The sequence below is a fragment of the Aptenodytes patagonicus genome, chromosome 14 (assembly GCF_965638725.1).
Source record: "Aptenodytes patagonicus chromosome 14, bAptPat1.pri.cur, whole genome shotgun sequence".
Taxonomy (NCBI): domain Eukaryota; kingdom Metazoa; phylum Chordata; class Aves; order Sphenisciformes; family Spheniscidae; genus Aptenodytes; species Aptenodytes patagonicus.
The window spans coordinates 10795737-10815155 of record NC_134962.1 but is presented as its reverse complement, the minus strand read 5'-3'; the positions used below and the strand labels follow the sequence as shown (position 1 = coordinate 10815155).

The 19419-nt window shown below is 37.2% G+C and overlaps 1 protein-coding gene across 3 annotated transcripts in view; it reads left to right on the top strand.

The window, feature by feature from the left end:
* Positions 1-19419, top strand: part of NCOA3 (nuclear receptor coactivator 3) — an 86080-nt gene that overhangs the window by 2067 nt on the left and 64594 nt on the right. For all 3 annotated transcript variants that reach the window (XM_076351661.1, XM_076351660.1, XM_076351659.1), the window contains exon 2: positions 18146-18187. The gene's annotated coding sequence lies outside the window, so the exon portion shown is untranslated. The remainder of the gene's footprint in view (positions 1-18145; positions 18188-19419) is intronic.

Sequence of the window (19419 nt, the reverse complement as noted above, 5' to 3'; positions counted from 1 at the left end):
TTTTACAATAGAACGTTATCTTTTGATCGTGGGCTTTTTTTTCATTAATAATAGACAAGAAATTACAGTCAAAACCTTCAAGAATAATTTCTGTTACAGTTGCATAGAAAAGGTTTGGGTGTGTGTTTGGTGTGTGGTGTTTTGGTTTTTTTGGGTGGTGTTTTTTTTTTAAGAACCCTGAGAAAGAAAGGGTGTCTTGGTTATATTTGTCTGCAAAATCAAGCCATTGGTAGCATGTAAAATGATATTGGAGACTACAGTCTGACACTGGAGGTTGCTTCAACTCCTGCATTTAAATGAGCCTCCCTCGAAGAGGTGATCTTGAATGACTATATGATGCAGGATATTCTGCATTATGTTCATGGAAGCTTTTTGATTATGAATATTTAGAAATATCTTAAATATTCTTCCGACTTGTTTTTATACTAAAAATGGAGGTGAGGGGGAGGGGAAGAACAGTATTCTTTATGCCAAGGATATGAGAGGGTGGTGAAGAATATTTAAACCTGAATGCTGGGGCAGCATGCCTGTGTGCTTTTTTTTCTCTGGCTAGATCTATTGATGTTTCTAAATGTAGCGTATTAGGGAAGAGGCAATTGTGAAAGAATTTAACTGCTACTGATTTAAATCTGCTATGGAATATATTTCCACTCTGATTTTATATGCTGCATCTAGTTAAGAGAAGGTACATAAAATCCTTTTTTACCCCATGTAAATGGGAGGTATACTTCAGATGGACCCTATTACTTTAATAATACTTTTAATTTAATTGGTGACTTTTATTTTTAGTTGACAGTTATCAATAAACTGACTGTCTTTTGAAGTGGAACAAAATTAACTTGCCTCCAAACTCAATCTCATGAGGGATTTTTAGTCTTTTGCGTGCAGTGTGTGGAATTATTGTTGGTGAGGTTTTATGCTTTTAGATATAGACACATATTTTTCTTTTATGTTGTCTAGAGCCAGCCCTATTTCTGACATTGTACAGAGGTAAGAAAAAGGCAGTTGCTTAAGACAGCACGCTGTTTAAATGAGAGGGCGAAGAGGGCAAGGGGGCCACCATTGGTTTTACTGCTCATTTTGCTTATACCCTGGAAAGTCAGGCTTGTGATAAGCTTAGGATATGGTGTAAGTCGCTTACTTCTGAGGTTGTGACTGCTTTTGCAATATACTGGAAGAGTGGAGGTGATAAGGTCAGCTCTACAGGTATCTATCTACCTTTAAGTATTCCCTGACTTTGTGTGCTTTTTTTTTTTTTGGGGGGGGGGTGTTTGTTGGGGGTTTTTTGGTTGGTGGTGGTTGTTTTTGTTTTTGTGGGGTTTTTTTGCTTTAGTTTGGTTTTGGTTGTGTCCTCACCCCCCTGACTTTGTCACCTTCACTGTTAAATGTGAGCCTGTTCAGGTCAGGTGTAGTTAAACTGTTTGTCAAACATTCTTTGTTAGGTTATGGATCATTGCCCTATTGGAAATTTTATTTTAAAGTCTTTCTTACCATCAAGTTAAGTTCCTTTTTGAAGATTACAAACATGGATAGTGTCATGACTTGAAGTCTAAACCTGTCCTAACTGCATTTTATGGATGAGATTGTTCTAGAAATCTGAAAACACTGTAAAAGTTCTCCAGAAAATGCTGTAATTGTTAGGTCAGGGCAAGCAATTTTTCACCAAAGTTGTCACACGTGGCTAAACTACATAGCAATTTTGGCCTGATTTATCAGGTGCACCTGAAAATGGGGGAGGAGGGAGGAGAGGAAGGCTGCAGAACAATATAACTGTTATACTGCTAGCCATAATGACTAGCACCTGGATTAGCCTTGGCGGAGTATGAGATTTTGTCACAAAGCCTGAACCCTTTACTGTTTCCGCACTTCCATGCGTGTCAAGATGTGTCAGAGCCATGGAATGAGGTAATCTAGTATCACAGGTATACCCAGAAGGCCTTTTAGAGGCACATTTCCACGGTAGGTTTGTATATATAGTTGCATGGAATATTCTGTATGTGACTTCTGAGTTATGAAGGTTTTTTTTCCTCCTTCTGTTCTTTGCTGCATGGAAATGAGAAAATGAGTTGTCTGCTTTTTCAAAGCAACACCGAAACAGGTTCAGGTTGCATGGCTAAAAATGTTATCAATACAATGTTTCTCTTGGGTAGCTGTAGCCTAGCCCTCCCCTCCCCCCCTTGGCAGTGGCAGGAGGGGGACTGAGTGGAATAGGGCAGGAAGAAAAGGCAGAAGTACCTTTGATCTCCCTGCTCTCAGAGACTGTAAGGCTATTTAATGTATGGATGAAACCTGCTCTTTGGGATTTGTTTTGTTTGCCTAGAATCTCCACAGGGCTCCACATGTGCTTTTTCTCGTGAACTTTTAGGTGAGGTGGAATAGAACGAGATACGCTGTCTTCTGTGATTCCAATAGCTTTCTCTCAGCAAACACAAATGGTAGAAATTAAATTTTCTGGAGTATTTTATCATTAGGCCATACAAACATGTTTTTGAATGACACTACAAATATCAAAGAATTAAGAATGGACTGTGTTCCCTTCAACAAATACAGTTAGTTCTTAAATTGTTTCTAATGGAAAACCTTTATGATGTTTTCTTCAACCTGGGTTTTACTATAGTTAGAAATACATGCAGAAGAGCAGTTAGTGAATGTGGGGAAGGGAAGAAAAAATTATTCTAAGGGAAACCGCCCAGACTAGAAAACAGCAAGCCAAGATCTGTTGTCTAAAGACTATTTGCCTGTTGTCTTTGCTGAAGAAAACAACTGGCAGATTAGGTGTTTGCCTGCCACTTTCAGTGTACCAGTGTAGAATAAAGCAGATCAGCCTGTGTGTTCAAAACAATTGTCAAAGACTTTCTCGAAAGCTTACCCAGTTCATGTAATGTTAAGCATTTCTTTTCAATGCCAGTGTTTGTCCGGGTCATGTGTGCAACAGAACTGCAATGCAGTACCTTTTTTTTTTTTCTGAAGGCAACTGTAGCAAAACTGTTAATTCATATATTACATTCCTTCCAAGTGTGTTAGAACACCCATTTATCTTTGTAGTTGATCACAAGCTAGACAAGACTTCAGTGTCACCACACTGTGTCTAGGGAAGCATCTCTCTTCCTGTTACTGAACCACATTGCAGGTATAGTTGTGCGATGCAGTATTAAATTAATGTTTTCTTGGAGGTAAGAGGAGATCATCTTTATATGACCATAGGTGTGCTAAATGTCCTTCCTTCTCTATACTCATTAACAGGTAATTTTGAACTTTAAAGGAAAAATATCTCTTTGTTCCAGATCATATAGTATGCTTTTATAAACAATTTAAATAGTATCAAATGCTTGTCATTTTTACCTAATGAAGAGGGAGTAAAAGAGCTTTAAAGCAAAGGATCTGTCATAATGCTTAACGTGAAACTTTTTAAAGTGGTTATTAGTGGCTTCACAATGAAAGCTTTATGTTAAATATGTTGGCTGTAGCATAACTTTAACTCAATGCTTTCAGGTAATGCATTAAAATACAAACTGTGCTGTCCCTTCTAGGCTTTCATAATATTGTCATGCAACATTAAGTCCCTGAGGAGGAGTTGGTGGATATTTAAAAAACAAACCCACCTACCCCCAATTCTTGATTCTTTTAAAACCAATATGGAGGTTTTAAACTCTTCTTTCTCTAGAACCCTGAACTTTCATAACTGTTGTGACAAACTTGAGAATTAGAGAGAGAGAGAGTGTGTGTGTGTGTATATATATTTGTAAAGCTATTACTTGCTGATAATGTTCCCAGTCTACCAGATGGCGCAATATTGAAATCTGTTAGCAATGGGCTGCATGGTAAAATCAATCAGACTGTTTCTTATCCCATGCTTTTCTGAACTGCACAAAGTGAGTAGGTAAATATATATACTTGTTCCACAAGGACAATGCAAAGCTGTCTCACTAGCACCAGCCACTGCAAGACTACTGTTGTAGTTCTCTTATGCGCTGTTTTGGAGACTCATCTTTTTATTAAAGACTTAAAAGAACAAGAGCATAATCTTGGGAAGAAATGAGAAAAATAGTTGAAGTGTTCCTGATGTTTCACTATGCCAAAGAATGACTAAGCAATGGAAGCTTACAGTAGTGATGTATGTTTTGGGTTTTTTTTTTCCATTTTGCTCATCTGAAAGCCTCTGAATTTTTGTTTTTCTGTGTCTTAAGCAGGTCTGTTACTGCTCTGAGCTCTAGCTAGAGCACAAGATATGAAGTGTTGTAGCATAAGGTGACTAAGCAGCTATTTCTACCTTACATTGGCAAATGAGTAGTAAGCTCTAAGGGTGCTATTTTACTATTTACTTTATATGTAAATGAGTGAAATGTCCTCACAAGATTTTTAAAGTTACAAAATCTCTGGTATATGGATGAGCTGCTTTCTTGACTTGCATAAGCAATAGTTCACTTTTTTCTTTTAGACCTCTTACTGTTCTTTTTAAAAGACTGTTTTAAATATTGCTGTAGGTCTAGAAAGGAACCTTTCTAGGCTGCATGGGTTTAATGTCTTGTTGTTAGTTCCCATTGGCCAAATATTGATGATCTGAGTCATTTAGATAATGGTATGAAGTCAAATCCAACTTCCAGTGCTGATTCAGCATGAAACATTTGGTTATAAAATCACTTTTTTATATCAGTCAGCTGCTGGTTAATTCTTACATGAATGATCTTGGAAATCATAAATGTCTTTCAAATGTTTTCTTATTTAGCATGAATCTGAGGAAATTATTCTTCTGGGAAGTCTCTAATAAAATGCAGCTAGAAGTTGTTATACATGCAAACCTAAGAATAGAAAATGTAACAATTTGGTTGCATTGTTCTACATACTTTATTTTCTCTATGGTTACCTTATGTCTAACAACAGGATGCCCTGCCTCACTGAAACATCCCAAAGTGATAGAACAGGTAATGGAGCAGGGAGTGGGTTGGGTGGCTTTTGTTGCTGTATCTATTAATGGAAGGGTTAAGCAGAAGGCAGAAGTAAACAATTTACTTTCAAAAAAAAAAAAAGTGAAATGCATGTTCTCACTCCAGTATTTTGAGGAAAGTTTTTATTGTTCAGAACAGTCAATCAAGAGGACTGGTTTGTGTTCTTTCTGCACCAGTCTGAAGAACTGAAACCTAAAGCAAAGGTAGCATTCCCCTGGTTTTGCTTTGTGCACTCAAATTGTAATTCTAACACCTCACTGATGGCCCTGTGGAGTGTATTAACATCTTAACGTTGCTGGTTTTGTCAAATACCCAAGCTGCATTTTCATCACATTTGCTGGAGGCTAGTGAGTCCCAGGAAAAGGGAAACTTCTGTGCTGCATGCTTTTTGCTGCTATATGTGTGTGAATGGGTAGCAGTTAATGTAGTCTACTTGGATAAACTTTTTCTAAAACTTTTTAGGCAACTGTTGAGAGTGTACAAATATGCGTGTGTCCTGGTTTTGGCTGGGATAGAGTTAATTGTCTTCCTAGTAGCTGGTACAGTGCTGTGTTTTGGATTTAGGATGAGAACAATGCTGATAACACACCGATGTTTTAGTTGTTGCTAGGTAATGCTTACACTAGCCAAGGACTTTTCAGCTTCCCATGCTCTGCCAGTGAGAAGCTGGGAGGGGGCACAGCCAGGACAGCTGACCCGAACTGGCCAAAGGGATATTCCATACCATGTGATGTTATGCTCAGTATATAAAATAGGGGAAAGCAGGGCGGGGGGCACTGCTCGGGAACTGGCTGGGCATCGGTCGGTGGGTGGTGAGCAATTGCATTGTGCATCACTTGCTTTGTATATTCTCTTAGTATTATTATTTTCCCTTCCTTTTCTGTCCTATTAAACTGTCTTTATCTCAACCCATGAATCTTACTTTTTCTATTTCCCCTGATTCTTTCCCCCATCCCACTGGGGGAGGGAGTGAGCAAATGGCTGTGTGGTGTTTAGCTGCGTACCGGGCTAAACCACAACAGCGTGTGCGCGCATACATACACAGTCAGTCAGTATGTGGAAGTGCTGTATTCTTTCTTGGAAGCTTATGGAAGAAGTAATAAAAGTTCAAAAAGTAATTTGTTCCTCTTATTCACAATGATGACTTTAAAATGGTTACCCGTTCTTAGCAGCTTACATCTTAAGGAGATGATTTAAAACAAAAATTTGCAACTTCTTTTTTGCCAGTGACTTAGATAGACTTTTCAGACCTCTTCCCCTATAGTAACTTTTTTCCCCATAAAGGCTGGGCTAAAGAGGTTAGACAGAAATAGGGAATTATGGCTTGTGTTACACTTCTTTTTGTGCTCTGTCCATCTTTGTCTGCTTTAGTTCATTGCAGCAGCAATAGCAGCACCTTTTGTTGTAGTACTCTCTTGGTTTTATCTTTTATGGAAGCCTTTTTGATGTTCAGAGTGGGGATTTCTGGCTCAATGGACAGACCTCAGCATATGGCCTACTAGAGGACCACCCTTTAGGTAATGCTGCTAGGTGTGCATGGATTTTTAATCCTTTTAACCAGTACTTATAAAATACCGTTTGTTTGGCTTAGGTACAACTATTAAGTGCTATAAGAGAGAATCCCTAAGTCTTAACTACTTAAGAAGGAAGTTTAAAAATATTAGCTCTAAGTCATACTCTGCTGTACTTCTCATTTAAGCATAATTTTGTAGTAGCCTTTTAAACAAGAAAATTGAAAAGAACAAATGGATTCAAGACGCTTTAAAGGTATCTTATTTGGCTGCGTACCAGCTGGATGCCACGTGCTGGCGTGTGCATTGTTCTTACTTTGTAAATAACTTATATTCCCTTATTTGAAAGTTTTAGTTTCCCATTAAAATCTCTGAATGGGAAATAACATTTTTAGGCAGTAATTGATACTAATCTTAATCAGTATTTAAAGTATTTATCTAGTCATAGATAGTTCTAAAGGCAACAAAAGCAAGAGTACTTTATCTACAAATTGTTCTCTTGATTAAAATGGAACAAAACCAGCACCTCTGTTAACCTAGAATGTTCATTTGATCTCCCCTTAAGAGGAAGGCAGGTTTTTTTTTTTGATCAATGCACAGAAAACTGAAAAAGAAAACATCTGCGCCGGCTGGAGTAGCTTTTGAATACTTTTGTATTACACCTGCGGGTTTTCTGTTGAAGCCCCTAATCTTCTGGTGGTGCATGTTCATAGCTCATAAACAAGACTTGTAGAGGTGAGGTGTAGAATTAGTGCTAGCAAACTTGCCAGACTTGTATTGGCTGTGTTAGAGATCATAACAAGGTATTAGGGATGATGAGTGGGATCCAGTGAGATGTAAAATGAGTAGAGATTTGAGGAAATTCAAGGCGAGCCATCACTTGATAGGGACAGAACAGCTTGCATTGTCATCCACTGTATTTTCTGTTCAAATGTACAGCTACAACGTAGCTTTATCCTGAACTGCTTTGTCTTCTCTTACCCATCTGTCTGTAGCTGGACCTCAAATGACCTCTATCAAGAGATTAATATGTAGTACAGTAACATTTCAGATTGGCCAAGCAATGCTTTTGGTATATGAGCAAAGTTTGGGTTTGTTGGGTTTTTTTCCCCTTTCCCCCAATCTTAGCACTGCTTTATATCGATGAAACTTTTGCTTAAACTAAAGATTTTTGTCTAGGCAGAAGTGTAAGGTTGTTTGAGCTATACATTTGAGAAAGCTTTTTAAAAATCTTTTAAAGCAGTGGAAATTTCCAGGCATCACAAGAAAATAAAAAAAATTTTGAAGTTCTGGTCTAATAACTGCTTTGCAAGAAGAGAGAAATACGAAAAGGAACCGCAGACATTCTGGATGTCAGCCTGTGAAATTTTCCACTATTTCCTTTAATAACATGCAGGCATGCTTATATTGCTGGAATTTCAGTTAGAAGTCTCATTCTGACTGAAACTTAAAGCTGCTTGGTGAGCAAATGCTCCCTGAAAATGAATTGTCAAGAAAAAAGTTCTCACTTGTAAGAACGTGCGTAAACCACTCCCATGCTGGATATCAACTACTGATTATATTAATCTTGCCTTCAATTTCTTATTTTACAGTTTGTGTTAACTGTTACTATTACTGGATGATCACTGCCAGGTGACAATCCATCTTTTCTTGCTTCCGATAGTAATTCTAGACTAACATTTCCTATAAGGACTGTATGTTGCTAAACTAGAAATCTTAATTGTTGTATCTTTGATACACTAAAGGAAGAAAGACAGTAGGAAACATCCTGTTCTAATCGTATTCTTTTGTAAAACAGTTAACTTTAAAACCTATTTAATGTTTATTTATAAAATTATTGTAGCTTCAGGTAAATTGGTGAAAACCAAACTGAAGGGATCTACAGGTTCAACCTCATTTGTCTACCTTGAAGCTCTTTTCTGTTTAAGTTTTTCTTGTTTACCAAAAGGCTCCCTGACCTTTCTCCAAGATCTAGAGGACTCTGTACTTTGAATGTGCCTTGTCTTTCTGTCACTACAGATATTTATTGTTGACTTATGCTCTTTTGGGTTAGGGCCTAAAGAATCGTTTATATAATGGGTTGAATTTTTTTTTGCTTAAATGCTGGGGTGGGAGCTGAGGTAGTATATTGTGCAAAAAGCAAGCAACATCACAACAGACTGACTTCTTTCCAGTATTAATTGAAAATACAAAACCAGAACCCTTCAAATGCATTCCCGTGGAATGCTGTCTTTCCAAGGCAGTGTGGTACGCTTCCACAGCCACTCAAGCCAAGTCAGGGCTATTGTGCTTCCTTTCTGTTACCTCTCCTCCCCTTGCTCTGGGACCGAGGCCCTTGCAGTCAGCAAACAGATTTATTCAAAATTGTCCATTCCCTCCCTCCCACCAACAAAAAAACCTGAACCCCAAAACCAAACAAAAACACTCAATTTCTGGCTGTCAGTTTACCCCTAGTTGCACAAATACCAGTACTAGTGCAAGGGAATGGGTTGGGTGGGACTAGAGCAGCCACAGTCTATGAAAATTTAAACTGGATGGAGTTCCTGTAAGACTCTGTTCCTGATACAAATGTGTTACAGAAGAGAGACTCAAGTGGTACCTGGGTGTAGGAGAAATTCAGCACCCTTTGTCTACTCTGGAGCTGTAACTAGAAAGAGTTGGCGGAGTTACTAATTATGCGTTATTATTGGTAGTTCCTTAGCTGTTGTATCTGCATTGGAAAACTAACTTCACTAAATCAATAGGGATTAAGTAGATATATTGAGTGCTGTTCTGAAAATTGGTGTTGAGAAACCTGCAAACATTTAATGCGTATTTGTTACTAGTGTAGTGTATGTACATATTGCTGAGCAGAATAACCTACTGAAAGGGGTAAGTACTGCAATAATTCTATTTTGGGGTAAATTAATCTATAAAATTGATCACTTCTGTAGAGACTCAGAAGATCAGCAACCCCATGCTATTGGGTCTAGGGTTAAAGGATTTTTAACAGGACTGTTAAAAATTAGTTTTTGTTATGGAAAACTTTTTTATTAATTTCTCCTATGCTGTTGTAATTAGTGGTCCTTCATAGGTGGTAAGGGACTTCATGGTTTCTAGGTTGAGGTTAAGGACTAAGAACAGTAAAGATCTTTAATAGCTGGTGATACTTGTTTCTAAATGAACTTGCAGAGTAGATTGACATACCTGGCAGCATTTATAGAATCAGTGCTTAATAATCTGTAGTGGAACTGTCACTTAAGTTCTAGCTTTCACTTCCATAAAATCAAGGTTAAACTTTTTTTTGTCTGAAGATTATTTTTTTTTTTAATGGAGACAAAAACAAAAGGGGAGGGGAGGACAGTACAGAACAAGTTTTGTGTACAGCTATGTCTTATTTTATACCAAGAGTGCCTTTCATGTCTAGGTCTAGGTAGTTTCCAAAGTTAACCTGTACAGCTAGGCCAAAATAAATAACTACATGCAAAGCTGAAGACAAATTATTGTACTCTGATAAAAGTATGTTTACTGTAGGAAGCTATTGCTAAATAGAAACATGTTCAATGTTTATATGAACACTTGTTCAAAAGGAATCTGTCAGTGCCTGTACACAGATTGATAGGATATAGGTCAATTTAGAATATAGCCATCTGACCTACAACTTCATAGAGGTGATGAAAGTGGGAAGAGTGGCACATAACAGCAATTGACAGGACCATCAATCTCAGATAATACTTTTTTTGAGCCAAGGTGGCAGTGTTTCCAGACCTCCAAAAGCAACACAGCTGAACCCTTTTGATTGGTAATTGCACTATAACACACAGTTGCCAAAATAATTGATGTTTTTTTGGATTTAGGGCCCGGTTGAATGTCTGCTTAGTATTGTCTGGAAACTCTTTTCCTGTTTTCTGTCTACCTTTAGGTTACAGTTATGGATGCAGGAGCTCCTTGGCCAGGTTTCAGGGCAGGTACTTGACTGGCTGAATTAACTATGGACCAGACTCTTCAGATTGGAGTGTCCAAAAGCCTTTTTTAAAATATGACTTCACCTCTAACTGGAATTAACTCTTAGCTGACACACAAATTCCACTGGTATGGAGGTTCAACAAATGTTTTCCTTTATGATAATGGCAAACCCATGAAGTGAGCTGACTTTATCAGAGGCAGAACAGTCCTAACTCTTCTAATTAGAATACACAAATGTTTTACCTATAATAGAATCTCTTGAACATCAACAGACTATGAAACTTACGTGATTGGCCTTTTCTGCTGGTTTGAGTTTAAGAAAAAGATGGTTCTTGAAACTGCAATTTAGTTTTAAAGTAAACTTTAATATCTGACTGCTAGGTCGTTATAATTAACTGTCTTAATCTGTTCATTAATCCTTTGTCTCTAAACAGAAATGGTTCTCCTGAACATTTCTGTTAACTAGCACTCTTCAATTCTAGATGTTTCAATTTTTATTGATATTTCAGTAATGATTCATCTTTTTCTTCCTCTTTCAGGGCTCACAAGAACTAGTAGCATGCTATGTAGAGGAAAAACACTTTGGGGCAACACTATTCCTTAGTGCCAAGTTGAGTTGAAAGTTTAATCAAGGTGATGAGGTGGCACAGGTGAGACTGAGAATATTCTGGCATGCAAAAATAATCCATTGTACTCACATTTTTGCATTAAGTTTAACACAGCAGGGCTCCATAAAGTTTATTTGTATTAGAGAATCTGAAAAAAGACAACAAACTTTCTTAGTCATGTGCTATTGCAAGGTTTCTTCAGTAGACTAATTTCCTGGACCAAGGACTGCTCTCTGGATTAACGCACTGAATAGCTTCAACTTTCAGTGGGGCATTATTTTAGGGTACTTTATTTAACTCTTGCACTGTGTGGACTTGTGTAGCCGTAGTCACTTGTATTCATACAGAGTATCCAGTGTCTACCACAGCACAAGAGGTTTTTTAAATAATTCTAAAAAAAAAAAATCTAGTAACTTCCTTCTTAAATATTGAGACACTAATACAGGGTAGATGTACTTATTATGGATCTGTTGCACCAGATTGGTGGTGTCAGCTGAGGATGTACCACATTTGTGGTGGTGTTACTATGGCAACTGCCTTCCAAGAGCTGTCTCAAGGTCACTCATCAGTAGTAGCCTGGAGTGCTTGCTGCTTAAGCAAAATATCTACACCAAACAATTCAGGAAATGATCATTCTGCTTTGAGAAAGCAACAATAGGGATGCAAAGCAGTACTTTATTTTTGCGTTGAGGGAAAGGAGATTCTCTTTAATTACTCTGTGTATTCGTCCGTCAGATATTTGAAGACTGAGTCATTGAGGGGTGGATTTTAGTTGAAATGTAAATCATAAGTAATCTAGTATCAATGACATGAAAATTGTCTTATTTAAAAGCAAAACAAAACAAAAAATAGAACCTGTAGAAGCTGAAGAACTTGAATAGAAATTGGTGACCAAGCCTGAAGTTTATGGTGCAAAAATGACTGCCTACACTGATGATAATTTAGACAAGATAGTGAAAATTACACTGAGTTGAGAATTCAGAGCTTCTTATAGTTAAGGGCTTCTTTTGTGAGACATCCAGATGCATTCTCACATCTAAATCCTTGTGGATGTAGTTAGAGAACGTCAAATATGCTTAGCAGCATTTTCAGTCTAATGCACAGTGATTCAGACATGAGGCTAGAGAAGGTGTTGTTGATGAAGGTGATCTTATGTCTGAGGTTACAAGAGATTCTAGTATACTACATGCATAAAATTGAATCCACTAGACTAAAACTTGATTAGAATGACAAAGTGCTGTTTCCTTGGTTTGGATAATTACCTGACTAGTAAAAAGCTACTATATTTTATGTGGCTTTTTGTTTGGTTGGTTTTCCTTTTTGGATTTAAACTTGCTTTTCCTCTTTCTTCTTGCATAATTTCATGGACTAAAATAGTAGTATGATAGCAACAGAAGCAGCCATTAGATTCAGCAGTTGATGTTATGGCTGACTATATCTCAAACCTCTTTCACAAAGTGGTAAGCTTTTGTTTTGAGAACTTAATGTATTCAGATGGCAATTTAATTCCTCCTTTTGCTTTTTAGGCTGAACAGACCAAGTTCTTCCTGCTTCTTCTCAAAAACATGTATTAGTTGGTTTCCCACACACACCTCTTGTTTTTTTAACTTCTGATTAGTTTGTAGGCTTGGGGAATATTGTTATTTCCCAAGTGCATGATTTGTATGTCTCGTACTAAGAAATACTTCACAGAGCTGTCCCCAGAATAATTTCTGTTAACATCTCTGGAGCTGTGGGCCAGAAGTCACTTCCTATAGTGTGATCTAGAATTGATGCCATTCTCTAGAACTGGATTTGAAGATGTCTATTTTTAAATAGACACAACCAAGACTTAAGTCTTGTCTTTGAGACCTTTAAGAGTTGGGATTGGTTGGAATTTTTGTACAAGTAGGTTCAATAGTAGTTGTCCACAGAACCCAAGGAGCTCCATTCTTGGAGTACTACTAGTACTACGCAGAAATGACAGGTGAGCTGGTACTTCTATTTCTAGATTAACAGGATATACGTATATTTAAGGAAGGAATGAAAATATAAGAGCTAAGGATATCAGATTAGTAATCCAGTCTCCTTCCACCCTCAGTAAAACAAGCCTAGGCTGTAGTAAGAGGGTGGAAAAAAGTTGTACATTCAAACTGTTGGTAAAAGGGAGATAAGAAAAATCTCTACCTTATTAAGGTTGGTCTTTAAAAGGCATTCATGTTAAGCGTCTGTATCTTTTTCTCCAAAGTAAGCAGTCTCTTCAAATTTTAACACGTTATTGCATGCAAATAAGTAGTGTATCCATTGCTATAGTGTGAGGCCATAGCAAGAGAAGAACAATTTTCATCTGTGCCTCAGAGCAGAGGTTTCCAGGGCATGATACACAAGTCATTTCCACATGATATGAAGTAGTGGCGTATACGAACACTTCCTTGTCTACAAGATAAACAGTCTTACACAGGCAACTAAGAAATTGCACATGGGGAAGTATTTACTGAGAGATAACTTGAGCCACAGGGCTGATATCTGCATCACTAATTACTAGGGACATGCTTGCAGTCTGAGGTACAGGCTTATTGCCCCAAAGCTGTCAGTTGCAATCCCCTAGCTGTGCCACCACAGGATGGCTATCTTTGTTGCACTGGTCTGTGAGCTGTGCTGAGCTCCATGGTGAGTTTATCCAGATTGTAAACTAAATTCTTGCTGAATGCAACATCTTGGCTACACTGCTGGTGTGAAAGGTAACTTCAAAGTTACCTAAGGCATATTCATGCAAATTTCATGAAGAGAAACTATTGTAGAGCAGAGATCATTGTTACCTGCTTAAGAGAAAAATCAGATTTGTGTTTCACTTTATATGCACTCAGGAGGATTTTCTGAAAGTGAACAGGCTAGACTTGTGGGTTTACCCTACACCTGTGTTTTTCATGGTATTTTACAGTATGTTATTTCTATTTAAGAACTGTCCTAGAGTTCATGAGAGAAACAGTCTGATCTTCCACAGCTGTTACAGATTTCCTGAGGATGCAGCTAGTTGATATCTCTTAACAAAAGCAGGTGAGCTAAGATCCTAGACAGTGGCAATGTTTTATTCCAAGTATAGGTACTGGCTATAGCCAAAATAGACTCAAGTGTAACTACACTAATTGCCTCAGCCACTTTAAAAGTTTTTTCTTTGCAGTAACAAGGCTGTTTTAACTTTCTAATGTAATATTTTGAACAAAAGATTGGATGCTTTCCTATAGTCATACTCACTCCCCAGAAAGTTTCTTCTATTACAGAGCCTTGCTATTTAGTAATTCCAATCCAGTCTAGACTTGTTTTTTCTGGAATAATAAACTTGCAAATCTTCCAGGCTTTTCTTCCTCCCCAAATAAAGTTAGCAACGCACTTCACCACAGATTGATTCATTTAGAAAAGATTTTAATATACTGTTATTGTTAAAAACAACAAAAAAACCCCACCCTGCCAACAGAAAAACCTGTGCATGAAATGGAATGTTTCTCTTCTAGAGTTACACTGGCTCCATAGCATCAACAGTGGAAAAAAATAAGTAACAGCCCTGGAGAGACTTCAGCTACATCAGTTGAAACAAGGATACAGCTAGGGCTATTGGTTAGTCTAAAACAAAAACAAAACCCCACCCACAAAACACCACAGAAGAATACAGCTGAAAAGTGGCTTGTTCTAACTTGCCTAGTATATTAAGGTAGTATTTTTAGCATATTCATGTTAAATTAAAGGCCCCACCTCTGAACCAGGGATTTCAGAAACTGCTCTGACTTTTCTCTGTATACTTGCATAGGAAGTCCTCATGCATTTCAGTATTACTCTCAAGAATCTGAGGGGGCATGGAGCACAATTAAGCAATTGCTTAAGTTCCTAATACAAGATCGGCCACCATCAGTTAGTTTATAGCTGGTATTTCATGGCTGGAGGAATTTGCATTAAGATTTGTTACATAAAACAATATTGTAAACATGTTTTGAGGACAGATGAAGCAGCTTTAATATTCAAACTTTATTAACTCTTATGAGAGGATACACCAAGTAGACTCAGCCAAAATAGCTAGTTTTCCAGAAAAATTGTACCGCTGGCACTTTTTGAAGCAAGTCTGGAACAAGTCTAAGGGGTAAAGCTCTTTACCCGCATTTCTAATCCACTTAAATTTCTTCATTGGCAGCTATCTTAGCAGCTCTTTCTTCATTCTAAGTGCAAGAAGAATTTCTTGACAAAGTCTGCTAGAATGTGGCATTATCTTGAATCAGCTTCACTCCATGCACTCAATGCTTGCAGTCCTAGATTGTATCTCTGTCAAAAAGCTAGAGAAACTGAAGGACAAAGCACAGATCAAGAGTCAGATAAAACAAAGAATACTTAAGTGATTTAATAATTTTAGATAAGCAGAAAATACAGCTTCTAGAATTAAGATGTTTTGGTTGTTTTCCATTTGGGATAATTTGTTTATCTTGGTTTTGCTGCCATATATCCAGATGTGACTAAACTGTCTCCAGGTAAAAGTTTACCACAACACTTTTGTATTGCTCTAGCTACAAAGATATTACTGTCGTCTTGGAAATGTTAAGTTCCGTATTAGTTAAATTTACCACAACAGAGCAGAAGTTACTGATGTCAGAATTGGCAGAAGTTAGTTTAATCCTCTCAGAGAAAGTAAGTTATAGCTTACGTGCAGTGAAACAACATGGAGATGGCCACTAATTCACTGTTCTGCTAGCAGTCATCTGAAAGATTTCAATATTTGCCATATGCATATAAATGTGTCATGGTCTCTGCTAGTGCTAACGGTATCTCTAGGAAAAACAGGTATGCCCTAGACTTCTTGAAAGAGTTCTGGCCTCCAAACAAGGCTATCTATCACGTGATATGGGTCACACACACAGGAGTGCTCAAAACCAGTTTGTTCTCTCTTAAAGACAAGCAGATGCTCATGCCTCTTCCCTATTTGTTAGCATCCTTGAAACACAGAAGTATTGGGCTTGTTTTCAAAGGCGTTGGTCTTTCTTTCAGTTCGCTATTATGTAAACTCTGCTTTTTCCAATAAGTCAATCATGAGATTGTCGGGGTTGGTTTGATCTTGTGAAATGCTTTAAAAAGTATCTTCAGCAGGTCTTAGAGCAGTGTCCTGTATTTCACTATTAAAAAGGTATGCTAAAGGAATTGTTCCATTGGTGTCAAACTATATGGATGTGAAGACTGCATTTTTCTGTGAGCTAGAGCAAAGGGAGAGTCCAGAATTTGGTTTTCTTGAATTTTGTAATGAAACTTATGCTTATGAAGCACACAATGATTATGAAAAAATAATAGCAAGCAATTAATTACTACTTTCTAAAGCAATCTGTAAGCCTTGATTTGGTATACTGTGACAGTGGGAGATTACATTAGTTGGCTAGGTCTAAGTAACTTCAACTGAATTATTTGTTGGACTAAATATTTATTTTTTAAATACATAAATAGACTTCTATATCAAACTAACTTCCTAGCTGCTCCTAATCCTTTCTCAAATATTAAGTTGCTGCTAATGAGAAGGGACTTGACTAAAGTTAAAAATAGAGCATGCTGAACTTGACATGAACCTTAATATCTTTTCCAGCTTTTATAAGGATTGTATTGTGAATTGTGTATTGTTTAGTTGGTTTCTTGCTAATTAAAAGTATTGAAATAAACTGTATTGTGAAATAAAGCTGCTGTCATTGCTTTGTTTATATTTTGGATATCTTATCTAAATGTTACTTTACAAATTTGATGCGAAGTTCAAGCTTGGAGATGGGATTTCTAAGTCTTACTAAGACTTTTTTTTTTCCTAAAGGCAAAATATATTGCTGAAGACCTAAGACAACTGAAATGTGTTTATTGTCAAAGCCTAAAACAAACTTGTTTTGTTTACTTGGGCTTTGGATAAAGCCAGTGTGGCAGATCAGATATTTCACTATATGGAGTTTGTTACTACAGCCTTTCAGAAGTTTCCAGTGTTCTTTGGGCTTGGTTTTACATAGATCTTTATTCTGCTTATTGTAAATTCATTTATTGACTTAACTGATAAGTTTACTAATTATTTTATAGACATAAGACTGATCTTGACTAAAACAATTCTGCAAAGCTTATTGCATGAAGATTTGGTAAACTCTTAAAGAAAACATCTCTCTCTAATACTTCTTGTTCTGGGAGTAGGTCCTAATAGTGGTTTGCTTACCTCTGATCTTTTATTCTTGTCCTCTAAGAATGTAGACTTGATAACTACAGGTAATAACTACAGTCACTGTCAGGGTGGTCATTGAAGAAGAAGCCATAGTGGTTTAAGGGAACTTTCTCTTCTGGGTGAGTGGCTGTATGTATCCCTAGCACTTGATTTAGGAGACTTGTCCTTATTCCGAGTGATGCTTTTATCTTTATACTTAGTGATGTACTTAAGGGAGAAACAGGCCTGCTATAATCAATAGACTTTTGCCCAATTTTCTTCCACTCGGTAAAAAAAAAAAAAAACCAAACCTGAATTGATACTCTGTCAAAATGACAGACCAGTGCTAAGTAGTGCTGAAAAAGTTGTGTTGTGAGTTGTCAGTGAAGAAAAAGAATACAAAATTGAAAATACCGTATCATTATACAGTCATGTTATGCCTTCCTCTTGAATATAAGTAATTCTGGTCTATGCCATATCAAAAAGAGTATAGTGGACTTCATCTTTCTCTGGTTTTTTTTTTTTAGAGGTCAAAGCTAAAATTTTTTTGAGAAACATAATTTGCCAGCACTTCTCTGCCATCTTTTTTTTTTTTTTTTTTTGGCTTGAGAGTACAAGGCGGATCTATACAAAATAACCACAAGTGTCATGGAAAATCAACAGGAAGAAAGTGTTTTCCTCTTCAGTCATTTCATTTATTCTCTTCCTTCTCCTCCTCGTTATCAGATGGCAGAGTTAAAAATAAAAACCTGATACTTTCGCATAGTGTAGAGCTTAACTACAGAACTGGCTGCCACAGAATATTTTAGCTGTATTAATTTTCAAAAAGAAGCTTATATAGAAGAGAAATCCAGCTGCTGGGAAACTCAGTCCTTTTGAACCAGGAAATTCCTGAGCTGTAGATTGTGAAGTTTGCAAGTATGCTGAAACACATTCATATGCTTACCTTTTTCTTTCTAGGCATTCCTACTGGCTTCTGTTGGAGAGAGAACACTGTGCTAGGTAAGTCTTCTGTTTGACTTAATTGTCCAGGACTACTTTTATTTATGAGAATTGATCCAGAGAAAACACCGATATTTAGGGGGGTAGGAAAAGGGAAAAAATAATTTCCATTCCCTTAGAAAAATAAAGGTTTTTTCTTATGTTCTATATTAGTATTGTATACAATTTGCTCCCTTCCTCAAGTTTAAGGGAGGTTGAGATGCATGGTATGACCTGGCCTTGGTATGTATGATAGTTTCTAATGCTAATAGGCTTTTGGGGGATACTTGGGCCATTAAAGGATGTTGCTCTTAAAAGTTGTGGGATGGAGGTAGCATCCTTCTGTGTATATGTTTGCCTTTAGTTTCTAATTCTCTATCACTGATACTAGAGTTTTCTTCTTTCTGAAGTAACTGATGGTGTGAATACTTTGCTCAGAACAGTTCTTTTGAAACAATGCTAAAGCTGTTCTGGGCCCAGAGTGGATAAGATGCTAATCACTGGTGGTTTTTGGTTTTGTTTGGGTTTTTGTCATAACTTCTGGGGTAATCAGTTTAGCCTTCAGTACTCAAATAGATTAATGTGTCAAGCTCTATGCCTGTTGCTGGAGAGTAGTGAAAGTGGTAACTTGGCTGGACATTCCTTTCAGTGGGATTTTGGTCTCAAGAAAGGAAGCACCTCCTTCAGTATAATCTCTTGTGATAAGATCAACCTCTTTGCTCTGCAGCTTAGCACGTGCCCTGAAATAAAATTCAATAAAAACCAACCCTGGCTTGGTTAGAATAAGGTAAGGTAAAAGCAAAATGAAGAAAATGAAAGGAGACAGTGGAAGGAAAACCTTTGGAGAATGATCTCTTCAAAGCACAGAAAAGGTTGTGTTTTGTTTCAGATAGCTGTGCTCATTAAAATGTTAGAGTTCCTAAGCAATGATTTGAAGACAGATGACACACTGAGGTAAATAATATGTGGTGGAGAGAAGGAATAAATAACTTTTGCTCTTGACTGGACGGAGACACTTGTCTAAGCATATTGTCTGTCATAAATCTACTTGTAATGAAAAAAACCTAAATCACAGCACTTTTATTCTGTAAGACAGAATTAATGACATCAGACTTAAGTTTTGTATGCTCTTTTCTTGTGTTCCCTCCATGGTATGCTGTGTTTATCCTGTTATTGTATGTACACTGTCATTTATAGGCTTCATCTGTATGAGAATCTAACAAAGTAAGCTTCCTATTGGTGAAAGCTCAAGT